A 12,409-nucleotide genomic window follows, 5' to 3' on the forward strand; every position below is an offset into this window, starting at 1 on the left:
GCCGAGGAACTCGTTGAGAAAATAGAGAACATGTTCTCTATTTTCTCGTTGTTCTATGGGAGAACTCGGCCCGCCGAGCTCCTCGGCGGCTTCAGGGCTGAACTCGCTGTTTGGCACGTCGAGTTCCTCGGCCGTGTGTACGAGGCCTTAGGTGGAGTAGAGAGTTGGTTGTTTTTAGACATGTGCAATTTGTTGTAGTAAAGAATTTCAATGAATCCAAAATAAATTATAACCAAACAACAAAATAAATTTGTTTCATTTGGATCCAAAAAAATGTAACACCATAATGAATGATTCTTACTGATTTGCATTCATTTCATTTTTAAGTTGCATTAACATTTTTCATCATTATTATAAAAATCGCACTACATATGAAATGGAAACATATTACAATAAAAACAGTGAGGCCTCGTACACACGACCAGTTTCCTCAGCAGAATCCATCAAGAAACTTGGTGGGAGATTTTTTTTGCCGAGGAAACCGGTCGTGTGTACATTTTTCAGCGAGGAAACTGTCGAGGAACTCGACGTGCCAAAAAGAGAGCATGTTCTCTTTTTCCTTGACGGGAATGGAGAAAATTGGCTTGTCGAGTTCCTCGTCAAGCCTAACAAGAACTCGACGAGGAAAACAATTTTTTTTTGCCCGCCGAGTTCCTCGGTCGTGTGTACGAGGCCTGAGGTATACAAGTGAAATAATGATGATTTCTACTTATTGTGTCTGGTTTGGATGGAAGTACATCCATCAGAATCTCAGGCCCCATACACACGAGAGGATTTATCCGCAGATACGGTCCAGCGGACCGTATCCGCGGATAAATCCTCTCGAGGATTTCAGAAGATTTCAATGCGATGGCGTGTACACACCATCGCATTGAAATCCGCGCTGAAATCCTCTGCCGATGACGTGTCGCGCCGTCGCCGCTATTATGGCGCGGCAACGGGCGCGACGCTGTCATATAAGGAATTCCACGCATGCGTCAAATCATTACGACGCGTGCGGGGAATCCCTTTGGGCGGATGGATCCGGTAAGTCTGTACAGACGAGCGGATCCATCCGTTGGAATGGATTCCAGCAGATGGATTTGTTGAGCATGTCAGCAAATATCCATCTGCTGGAAATCCATTCCAGGGGAGATTTATCTGCGGATAGATTCTATGGTGTGTATGGGGCCTCAGAATCGTAACATAATGAATGAATCCGAAATTAATTTAGTTCCATTTGTTATGTTATAATTCGGAGATTCTGACTGATGGATCCACCCACATCCAACCCAAACAGAGGGCATAAGTAATCTCCAGAAAAAAATTATGACAAGTTGAAACAAATATAGGCAATCTTCTGAAGCAGCTCCCGAAATATGAAACGATTCAAAGCAACAACTATATAAAAAGAATCAAAATATATGAAATGGATTCTGAAAAGGTATCATTCTAACATAACGAATATGATGAAACAAAAAAATTTATTCCGTTGTGCACAGGTGTTTTTATACACATTCCTAACCTCCATCCACCCTCCTTCTCTCTATCTCACTTTTTCTTTCTTCTTTTTCATACTCTGTCTGCCAACCCTCTTTATCAAAAAAAAATTTTTTTCTACTTCTCTATCGCTTTAGCCAATTTCCTTCTGTGTCTCTGCGTCTCCTTCTTTCCACCCTTCTTATTTTTTCTCCTGTTTTCTCTACCTCTCTCATTCCCTCACTCTCTTCTTTCTCTTTTCCTTATCTTCATACACCCTGCCCTCCTCTCTCTCTCTCTTTCTGTCTCTCTCTCTTTCTCTCTCTATCCCCTCTATCCCCCTTTTTCCTGATTCTCTTTCTCCCCTTTACTTTCATCCATATCCATCTCATCCTTTTTCTGCCTACTTCTTTCTTTCTTTCTCTATTGCATCCTACCTTGTGACCTCTTCAGCTCTCTCTACTCTTCTAATTTTTTCTCCTCCGCTCTTTTCCTCTCTCTCCTTTGTTCCTTCATCCCCTGTACCCCTTTCCTCTCCCACTCTACTCTTCTTCTTCATGCCACTCTCTTTATTCCCTTATTGATTTGTTTCTTCTTTTTATACTTCCCTCCCTCCCTTCTTTTACTCTCTTATTCTCTCCCACTATTTTTACTTTTAATTACCCGTATTTCTTTCTCTCTATTAATTTCCTGTCCCCATTACCTCCCTTTCTCTTCTGTAATTCTCTCTCTCTTCCTCTGTCTTTGTCTACTCTTTTCTATCCCTTTCTTTCCTGCTCATCTCATTGTCTACTTCTCTCCCTTCCTGATCATTCAGCCTTGGTTGACATTAGTGGGGCACATTTGCATGCACATGTTGTGGGTACAGCAGCCCATCTATTTGAACGGGTTGCTGTACCAGCAAGAAACATGAGGAAAGAAGTCCCTGACCCTTTTTTGAAATTGCACTCCACCTAATTGCATGGTGCTGTGGCACCATGCAATTTGGCGTATGCAAGATTGCCCAGCGTGTCTGCTAAAGTGCAGCATTTCATAGTGCGGGTCGGGAATGCACACAATTATGCATGCATTTCCAACCCTTACTAGAGTGAACTGAGCCTAAGGCTATCCAAATTAATTCTTAATGGTACCTCCAAGCATCAGCACACATGGTGCCGCAGCACAATGCGATTAGGTGCAGCATCCCTTTCCTATCCTCCATATGTCCCACTCTTTCTTGCTTTCCCTTACCTCATTATCTCTTTTCTCCTCTCCCTCTTATTCTCTCTCTCTCACACACTTCTTTCTCTTGCTTCTTTCTTTACCTTCTTCTCTTAGGGAGGATCAGGAAGAGAATGTTCGTAGCCTACAGTATAAAACCGTAGTTCTAGGAATTGAAAAATAAAAGTCAGACCAATGTGGTTACTGCCTATTTCAATATCAGTTCCTGTGCAGGTGTCAGCAATATTCTACAAAATGTGATAAAACATTATACAGTTATGGCGGCGGAACATCACAACCATATGGCACAGAAGAGATGAGACCACAAATCTGATACTAAATACAATACAAATAGGAAATAACGTATTCCACTACCCCATAAAGAACAGGATACATATAAACCTGTGGATTATACATCTGCAGTAATACTTGAACTATCAATTAATGGACAATATAATTAATTTAACTAATCAGAATTTATATTTCATCTAATGAGCAGAGGTAATCAAAACATTTTGAATATATAACTTTTTTGGTGAAAGAAAATGCATTTTAGTGCTATAGTGTAAATGCTAATGTTCCTGGGACATGTTTTAGCCTTTTTTTTTTATGCTGTATGTATTTTAATCACAATGTGGGAGTAGTACGATTGGGAGGCACAGCTAGTTATTCAAGCTTGTATCAATAAACCTTTTCTGATTGGATAACAGCTTCTCTCTTAAACCATTCTTTCTTGTCAGCAATTTTCTGACTTGTATCACTCTACGTCAAACCTGGAGGATGGAACCCATTCTTCAGCTGTTGATCACACTGTATTGTCTACATTGTAGGTGAAAAAATTGTAAAATATTATTCATTTACGCAATATATAACAATGAGATTACAATAATTGCAGCAAAAAAAAAATGCAACAAGATACACTATAGAGTTGAATGTTTTTTTTTCTAATGTCCTTGGTTTCTTACATGGCAGATTGTATTTTCTTGAATTAATTTGTTCTTTTTTTTCTTCTCCAATCAATATGTTTGACCTGGCTTTGAATGTTAATATATATATATATATATATATATATATATATATATATATATATATATATATATATATATATATATATAGATAGATAGATAGATAGATAGATAGATAGATAGATAGATAGATAGATAGATTTATCTATATAGAAATATATAGATATATACTGTAGATATATATCTATATTATATATATATATATATATATAGATATAGATATATATATATATATATATATATGTTATATATATATATATATATATATATATATATATATATATATATATATATATATATATAAATCTATGTATATATATCAGCAATAACAAATTGTATCCATTTTAATAATCTTTATAAGACTTTTACCTTATTACTTTATAAAACATTATCAAAGAAATTTACTAAGTTTACTAGCAGACGATTCATAAAATGTTAACTCATTACTTCCAATAACTTTACAAGAAAATGTTTTCTTTCTAATAGATTTTTTAATTAAACAGATTATGGTAACAATATTTCAGATTTTTCTATTATACTCTACAGTATTTTGATGTTTAATGAATAGCATTTCTTGTATTTCCTCATGCAAGCATATTAGCAAGGCTTTCAAAGGTATGAGCATTTTTGTGTCAGGAAAGTTTCCTGTTTTTCAAATCTAAGCAACTGTTCCACAAAAAAAAATCCCTATATTTTGTCAGGTTACATTTTAGTTCCAGTTATTTTACTTGTATATGTTTATTTATAATTTTTTTAATAATTAAATATATTGGGCCTATTGAATTCACACAATATAATTGAACAATGTTGCTTAGGGGCCCATAATGTTCTTAGGAGATAGCCATGCCTCATTTAGGTGTTTGTAATAAATGTTATTAAAGCGGTAGTTCACCCACAATACCATGATTTTACCATCGAGACAGGCATTGTAGCGCGAGCTACAGTATGCCTGTCCCGATTTTTTTAACCCCGTACTCACCTTGTAGTCGTCCATCGTAGATTTCGGCTCCCGCGGGGAATGGGCGTGCCTATGGAGAGGGAGGATGATTGACGGCCGGCCCTGGCACGTCACTCTCCCCGAAGACAGCCGGAGTAGGTCTCGGCTCTTCACGGCGCCTGCGCACAGGCTATGCGCACGCGTCGTGAAGACCAAGCCTATTTCGGCTATTTCCGGAGAAGCGTGACGCGCCAGAGCCGGCCGTCAATCATCCTTCGTCTCCAGAGGCACGCCCATTCCCCGGTATCTTCGATGGACGACTACAAGGTGAGTATGGGGGGAAAAAATTCGGGACAGGCATACTGTAGCTCGCGCTACAATGCCTGATTTTAAGGTAAAAAAAAAAAAAAAAAAAATTTTCCCGTCGATAGGGTGAACCCCCGCTTTAATTAATGTTACAAATTAGTCATTTATTGTACCAGCTCAGTAGCCAAATAGCCCTAAAAATTTTTGTAGAAAATGTTGCATATGCTGCAGTTATCCTGGATGCTTTTTGAAAGTGCATTATTGGATAAATGTTAATTTATTGAAATATTCCTAAACTGCAAATTCATGCAAAGTTATATTGATGACATTCAATTTTACATACATGACCATTTTACCTGTTTTATCAGTGTGCCTGGCTACTGATGTCTTCCAATATCCTAAATTGCTCTTGCCAAGTCCGGGGGACAATGTGACTCTGACCTGTGAACACAACAACTCCCAGTATCTTATGAAGTTTTGGTACCGCCAGGAAAGGGGGAAGCCACTGATACTAATAGGACACACGTCTGTCACAAATACAGCCAGCATGGAAAATGATTTTACAGATCAAAGACTATTTATTAAAGCGGTGTCAGTGGAGAAAAGTCTCCTGACCATCCATAAAGTCTCAGCTCAGGATAACGCTATATACTACTGTGCCAGCAGCACCCACAGTGAGGAAATTATAGGGTTTCCTTGTGCATAACTAAAAGGTTTCCTCAAAAAGTGATACCATGACCATTTGTGAGGAAAGGAGGCCTGAAATTTTGCAAAACAGGTTATATCTTATATTTTAACTTTTATTTCATATCATTAAATATGTATTTGTTTTTCCCAGAGTTTTTCAAGAGAAAGATATTTAAAAATAAAGAAATTATGAATACAATACTACTGCAAGATAGTCCCTGCATAGGACTGACTTTCACAATTTAAAATGTGTAAAGGTCATATAAAATATTTAAACTTTTATTTCATAGCATATGAATATGTAATAATCTTTCCCAGAGAAAAATATCTGAAAAAAATAAATAAGATTTGTATACATCACTACTACAAAATAGTAGTTTCACACTGTACTATTACAACTTTTATTTCATATCATTAAATGTTTACTAATCTTTCCTGGAGTTCTTGCTAGTAAAGATTGAAAAATATGAATAAAAGATCAATAAGTCACTTCCGCAAATGAATAAGTATTATAGTCCTTATAGAGACATAGGCCCGGATTCACGTAAATGCGCGTATCTTTGTGCGGGCGTAACGTATCCAATTTACGTTACACGTCCGCAACTTTGACAGGCAAGTGCCGTATTCTCAAACCAAAGTTGCGGTGGCGTAGCGTAAATAAAACGGCGTAAGCCCGCCTAATTCAAATGTGGTAGATGTGGGTGTGTGTTATGGAAATTTCATGTGACCCCACGTAAATGACGCTTTTTACGAACGGCGCATGCGCTGTCCGTGAAAGTATCCCAGCACGCATGCTCCAAATTAACCCGCAAGAAGCCAATGCTTTCGATGTGAACGTAAATAATGCCCAGCCCTATTCGCGAACGACTTATACAAACGACATAAAACGTGAAAAATTTGATGCTGGCCCGACGTCCATACTTAACATTGGTACACTTCATGTATGCCTCAAATAGCAGGGGTAACTTTACGCCGGGAAAAGCCTAACGTAAACGGCGTATCTGTACTGCGTCGGCCGGGCGTACGTTAATTGGCATATCTAGCTGATTTACATATTTCTAGGCGTAAATCAGCGTACACGCCCCTAGCGGCCAGCGTAAAAATGCAGTTAAGATACGACGGCGTAAGAGACTTACGCCGGTCGGATCTAATACAAATCTATGCGTAACTGATTCTAAGAATCAGGAGCATAGATACGATGGCTCGGACTCAGAGTTACGACGGCGTATCTGGAGATACGCCAGCGTAACTCGTACGTGAATCCGGGCCATAGTTTCACATTGTAAATACTGAAAAGGCTATATAATATATTTTGGACTGTCAGCAATAGTTACATTACAGTCAGAGCAAAGGCCAGTGAGTCTCGTAATGCCAAATCCAAACCTGTAATCGGCAAATCTGCAATAGGCAGACTTGTAATAGGTGCAAGTAGTTAAACCTGATAATTTTCTCTTTCCCCAGCGGTAGGCCTAGCTGCAGAGGTGATTCAAGAGCCCAAATTCCATTCAGTACATCCAGGGAACAATGTATCATTTCACTGTGAACATGCTGACACGGCGTTTCAAGATAAATTCTGGTATTATTTGAGGAAGGGGGAAGCATTACGACGGATCGGAAACACAGCCAGCACTGTGGATGTCTTTATAGAAGATGAATTTAAAAATGGACGGATAAGAATACAAATATTTACGGCTCAGAAAAACACCTTACACATTTCTGACGTCTCTGAGCAAGACAGTGCAGTCTACTATTGTGCCAGCAGTATTCACAGTGAGGTAAGGAAGGGAGAATACTGTACAAAAAGGTCACTCTTGGGTCTATGTTAAAAGATAACTGCACAATAAAACAAAGTCCATTTATCCTTTTTGCCCCCCTTCCTTGACTTATCCTTGTACACCTTCCCCTCCACAGATGTATATTTACTTCAGTTTGATAGCCACATGTCTGCTCTTTGCACTGCCTACTAGCTCATTATGAAATACTTACCTTAGAACGAGGCGTCAGTAACTTACTGTATTTATTGGCATATAACACTCACTTTTTTACCCTGAAAATAGAGGGTAAACTGTGCCTGCGTGTTATACTGTGGAAAGTTTTTTTTCCTGAAACTTCCCTCTTAAAGTTAGGCTGTGTGTTATACGCCTGTGCGTGTTATACGCCGATAAATACGGTACCTAGTCCAAGCTGAGGTAGCTGACATGTTGCCTCGGAGTGTCTTCCGGGTATCGCGGCTCCAGCGCTGTGAGTGGCTGGAGCTGCAATGTCGTCACTCGCACGTGCGGCGCATGTGCACGGGAGACTTCTTTCCGGCAAGGTCCAGTGTCTGCCGTGCCTTAAGCCAAGAATCCCCTGTGCGCATGCGCCGCTGCAGTCAGCGGCTCATTGCGAGGGGAATATACAGTTTAGGAGTTTTTTTTTTTACCTACAGGTAAAAAACCTTATTATAGGCTTACCTGTAGTTCAAAGTGTAAAAATAGACTATACAATCACTTTAATTCCAATAAGCATTCACGTTTATAAAGCTTTGAGTTGGACAATATGCATACAAATTATGATTTGGTCAAAATACTCACTTGCTTAATAATTATGCACACAGTATGGGCCAAATCTTCAAAGGAGATACGCAGGCGGAACTGCTGTTCAGCCTGCGTATCCCTGTGGCTATCTTTGGAAACGAACCTCAAAAGGATTTTTCCAAAGATAGTCAGAAGATCCGACATCTGTAAGACACTTACACTGTCGGATCTTAGGATGCAGTACCGCATCCGCCGCTGGGGGCATTTCGAGTCGAAATGCCGCTTTGCGTATGCAAATGAGGACTTAGGCAGATCCACAAAGCTTTTTAGCTTTGTGTTTTCTGCGTAAGTTACGTTTTGCATACGTAAAAGTAGGGATGCTTTTACAAGGCCTAAACTGTTTAGACCTTGTAAAAACAAACCTTTTTTTCGATCGCCGCGTTTTTTTTAAAATTTAAAAAAAAAATTCCCGGCGCGTATTTTTTTTTTTACCCGACGCAACTTTATTGTCCCGTCGCGATCCACAAAGCCCGGCGTAAAGTACGTTCGCGCGATGCACGTCAGGAAAAATGACGTCACACGCATGCGCCGAACGTCCGGCGCGGGAGCGCGCCTCATTTGAATAGGAATCGCCCCCTCGAGCAGACGACCGCCTTGCGATGGAGGCACTTAGGTTACACGGCGTGTAATTTCTAGTTAAGTGCTTTGTGGATCGGGCACTTAGGTAGAAATTTAACGCCTGTGTAACTTAACTGCTGAAAGTTAAGTTAGGCAGGTTTTTTGAGAATTTGGCCCAATATATCTATCTATCTATACACTCCTTACATTTTTGTAAATATTTTATTATATCTTTTCATGTGACAACACTGAAGAAATGACACTTTGCTACAATGTAAAGTAGTGAGTGTACAGCTTGTATAACAGTGTAAATTTGCTGTCCCCTCAAAATAACTCAACACACAGCCATTCATTTCTAATCCGCTGGCAACAAAAGTGAGTACACCCCTAAGTAAAAATGTCCAAATTGGGCCTAAAGTGTCAATATTTTGTGTGGCCACCATTATTTTCCAGCACTGCCTTAACCCTCTTGGGCCTGGAGTTCACCAGATCTTCACAGGTTGCCATTGAATTCCTCTTCCACTCCTCCATGACGACATCACAGAGCTGGTGGATGTTGGAGACCTTGCGCTCCTCCACCTTCCATTTGAGGATGCCCCACAGATGCTTAATAGGGTTTAGGTCTGGAGACATGCTTGGCCAGTCCATCACCTTTACCCTCAGCTTATTTAACAAGGCAGTGGTCGCCTTGGAGGTGTGTTTGGGGTAATTATCATGTTGGAATACTGCCCTGTGGCTCAGTCTCCGAAGGTAGGGATCATGCTCTGCAGTATGTCATATATATATAGAAAACTGATTGTCCTGAGCCTGCACACTGAATCTCTCATGTGGGGTTGAGTTCACACTTAGGAACAATTCTGGTAAGCTGGAATTTATGACTAAAAGAGAAATACACTGTCTAATTCCCTGAAATGTAAACCCAATCACTAAAGTCTCATATAATCATATTAATGTGATTTCAGAAGTAATTTTCTATATTTTTAATCTGCAGCTTTCATTATAATAATCTCTGGTGATCCTGCCATTACGGCCCTTCTTCTGGTATTGTTATAGGGTGACAACATTCTGCTTCTGTCCTCCAGTTCAGCTCCTCTAGTGTCAACACACATTACCACTTGCTTACTAGGCACTTCCCGCCCAGACCACTTTTCAGCTTTCGGCACTCTTTCACTTTGCAAACACTGTACCCATATAACATTTTTATTAGGGTTGTCCCGATACCGATACTACTATCGGTATCGGGACCGATTCCGAGTATTTGCGGGAGTACTCGTACTCCCGCAAATACCCCCGATACCGAAATAGAATACTTCCCCCCCCTCCCCGCCGACGCATCCCGCCGCTACGCCGCATCCCCGCTTGGTTAATACGGGCGGGGAACATTACAGCATTCATTTGAATAGCTGTAGTCTTTCCCGCCGCGTATAGACACTCCCCCTTGCTCGGGTGAACTGTCCAATCCCGAGCAAGGGGGAGTGTCTATACGCAGCACGGCCCTAAAAAAGACTACAGCTATTCAAATGAAAGCTGTAATGTTCCCCGCCCGTATTAACCAAGCGGCGGCGGCAGCATGTACGGTAAGGGGGACATGGCTGCATATATGGGGGGGACATGGCTGGATATGGGGAGGACATGGCTGCATATGGGGGGGACATGGCTGGATATGGGGGGGGACATGGCTGCATATGGGGGGCACATGGCTGCATATGGGGGGACATGGCTGGATATGGGGAGGACATGGCTGCATATGGGGGGACATGGCTGCATATGGGGGGGACATGGCTGCATATGGGGGGACATGGCTGCATATGGGGGGACATGGCTGGATATGGGCGGGACATGGCTGGATATGGGGGGGACATGGCTGGATATGGGGGGGACATGGCTGGATATGGGGGGACATGGCTGGATATAGGGGGGACATGGCTGGATATGGGGGGGGACATGGCTGGATATGGGGGGGACATGGCTGCATATATGGGGGGGACATGGCTGCATATATGGGGGGGACATGGCTGCATTTGTGGGGGGACATGGCTGCATTTGGGGACACATTTAAAAAAAAGTATCGGTATTCGGTATCGGCGAGTACTTGAAAAAAAGTATCGGTACTTGTACTCGGTCCTAAAAAAGTGGTATCGGGACAACCCTAATTTTTATAATTGTTTTCACACGCATCCCCGCTTGGTTAATATGGGCGGGGAACATTACAGCATTCATTTGAATAGCTGTAGTCTTTCCCGCTGCGTATAGACACTCCCCCTTGCTCGGGTGAACTGTCCAATCCCGAGCAAGGGGGAGTGTCTATACGCAGCACGGCCCTAAAAAAGACTACAGCTATTCAAATGAAAGCTGTAATGTTCCCCGCCCGTATTAACCAAGCGGCGGCGGCAGCATGTACGGTAAGGGGGACATGGCTGCATAAATGGGGGGGGACATGGCTGGATATGGGGAGGACATGGCTGCATATGGGGGGGACATGGCTGGATATGGGGGGGGACATGGCTGCATATGGGGGGACATGGCTGGATATGGGAAGGACATGGCTGCATATGGGGGGACATGGCTGCATATGGGGGGGACATGGCTGCATATGGGGGGACATGGCTGCATATGGGGGACATGGCTGGATATGGGGGGGACATGGCTGCATATGGGGGGACATGGCTGCATATGGGGGGACATGTCTGGATATAGGGGGGACATGGCTGGATATGGGGGGGACATGGCTGGATATGGGGGGGGGACATGGCTGCATATATGGGGGGGACATGGCTGCATTTGTGGGGGGACATGGCTGCATTTGGGGACACATTTAAAAAAAAGTATCGGTATTCAGTATCGGCGAGTACTTGAAAAAAAGTATCGGTACTTGTACTCGGTCCTAAAAAAGTGGTATCGGGACAACGCAAATTTTTATAATTGTTTTCGCACACACAGAGCTTTCTTTTGGTGGTATTTAATCACCCACTGGATTTTTTTGCTAAAGAAACAAAAACATTTTTGGAAAAATAAATAAAAAAAATTCATAGATTGTTATAACATTTTGCAAACAGGTCATTTTTCTCCTTCTTTGATGTGCACTGACGAGGCTGCACTAATGGGCACTGATAGGCTGCAATGGTGGGCACTGATGAGGAAGCACTTATGAGGCTGCACTGATAGGTGGCACTGATGGGCTCTGATAGGCAATGAGAGGTGGCACTGAAGGGTACTGATAGGCTTCACAGATAGGCATCACTGATAGTAATGAGTAGGCGTCACTGGTGGGCACTGATAGGTGGCACTGGTTGGCACTGATTAGCAACAGTGGTGGGCACAGATTGGAACAGATGTCCCTGTAACAGAAGCCGGTTACCGGCTTTCCTCTTTTCTCCGCAAGCTGATCTTGAGAAGAAAAAAGCCGATAAAGAGCTTCTGTTTACTTCCGCGATCTGCTGTCATTGGCAGCTGATCACAGGGTAAAGGGCCACTGTGAATGTGGCCCTTTACCGTGTTCTGTGATTATCCAAGTCTGAAGGACTCGACAATCACAGAGCATGCCACCTGCGCACAACAGGGGGCGCGGGAGCAACACGATCACGGGAGGATGTCTATTGATGCCCTCCCAGCACTGGAAGCCCATGCTGTAGCCGTCTCTTGGCTATGACCCAGGCAGAAAG

The sequence above is a fragment of the Rana temporaria genome, chromosome 8 (assembly GCF_905171775.1).
Source record: "Rana temporaria chromosome 8, aRanTem1.1, whole genome shotgun sequence".
In the NCBI taxonomy this organism is placed as follows: domain Eukaryota; kingdom Metazoa; phylum Chordata; class Amphibia; order Anura; family Ranidae; genus Rana; species Rana temporaria.